The following is a 1,773-nucleotide window of genomic DNA, read 5'->3' as shown; positions in this document are numbered from 1 at the left end:
GAAAATAGAAGGGAGTGAGCTGAATACACACAAAGGTTAATTGTTTCTCTGATTTTGTATTTTAAAACAGGAAACATACTGGCTCTACAGAGATTCAGTGTTATTCTGAGAACATTAAAGAGCCCGGCACGTTATTAGAATATTTCAGCCTTTCAGGAAATGTCCTGTTTAGGGGAAATGTGTTTCCCCCATCAAAATTCTGCAGCAATTAAGAGGTTGCTCGCCTGAAACAAGGTGAAGGAAACGCGCATGGGAACATAATATTGAGCGGTTCCAAACGCAGCTTCTTTTTCTGCTCGAGGAGTCCCAACAAATGCTAGACACGGAGTTCTTGGGCCTTTGATTATTCTGCATCAGAGGCATCTTTTTAGTCCACGAAAAAGACACATTTCGGGTCTAAAGATGCACTGAGTAACATGAGCAGGCTGCCTAGCAAACTCCGGTGCCCCTTCCTCCGTCAATTAATCAGAAAAGCATGTTCGCTGTGCTCCGAGAGGGAATTGTGGGACTATATTGTACTTTTCCCCTCTCTTCCTCCCACCTAGAGAAACAAGCCCCACATATTCCTGAGCCGTATATCTTTCTGCGTTGTCCCCGTATAGTGCCGGCTCTCCCTGTCAGATCAGGCTGAGCACGGCCAGAGCTAAATCCAAGCCACTGCTAACAGCAAATTAATATTTTCTTAGCGCATAATGCAGCGCCTGTGGTCTGAAGGATGCGGAGAGGCCATGAAGCAGCTCCGGGCCACGGTGGGACTGTGCTTCCAGACACAGGCACTGGGGAAAAAGAGTTGTCACAGGCCGGTGACAAGACACCAAAGAGCGAGTTTTATTTTCGGGGCGAGAGTCGGGGGAGGAGGGTCGAGGGGAAAAGCCCGTCTCCTTCCAACTGCAGAAAACCTAGTAGGAAAACCATTTCTCCAGCCGTCAGTCGCTGCGTTTCAAGAAAGCCTTGGGGTATCATTTGTATCTGTCAAAAAAAATTACGCCTTCGAGTTTTTCATCCCCCGTTTTTGCACGCTCGCCCGGTGCTGCGGGGCCGGCGCTCGGCTGCAGGCGCGGGGCGGCCGCGGGGCCGCGCAGGCTGCGCGGGGCCGCGCATCCCCCGGCCCCCCCCCCCCGGCCGGTTGTAACGGGGGGGGACAAGGCGGGGGATAAGGCGACAACAGGGCGGTGGGACCGGGGTCATCCCCAGCCAGGGGCACCTCGGAGCCGGGCCGTGCCTGGCGTTTGGTGCGAGCACAGGAGGAGCCGGGCGGTCCGGCAGGGTGAGGGGCTGTGCTGGGTGCTGGGAGGCCATAGGAGACGGTGCCTGAGCACCCGCCCGCGGAGCATCCGCGGGGCAGCGCTGCGCGGAGGGGCCCTGCGCGCCCGCGCCAGCCGGGGGCTCAGCTGGGCCGCCGAGCGACGAGGGCTGCGGATCCAAGAGGGGCTGATTTCGTTTCGCTCAACCCCCTAGGAAAATTGCTTTCCTGGCTGCGCAGAAGAGCACAGGCCGGCTAGGAGCCAGCGTAATTTTCCACCTTCCCTCCCTGAGCGATTTAACATGCTTTTTCGGCTGGGTTTCTTTCCCCCCCGGCTCTCCCTCTTTCTGCTTCCCTCTCCCCCCTCCACCCGCCCCGGTGCGGCCTCCGGGGCCGGGGGGGTCCCAGCTCTCGCCGTTGTCGTCGTAGCTTGGAGTTTGCTCCGTTTCCCCGCGGTGCCGGACCGGGTCCCCCCTCACCCCCGCCCCGACGGGCCCCCACTGCCCCGGGACACTGCACCCGCGTTTCCC

The sequence above is a fragment of the Apteryx rowi genome, unplaced genomic scaffold (assembly GCF_003343035.1).
Source record: "Apteryx rowi isolate R43461 unplaced genomic scaffold, aptRow1 scaffold_2, whole genome shotgun sequence".
NCBI classification, from domain to species: domain Eukaryota; kingdom Metazoa; phylum Chordata; class Aves; order Apterygiformes; family Apterygidae; genus Apteryx; species Apteryx rowi.
Note: the sequence above shows the minus strand (reverse complement) of the source record.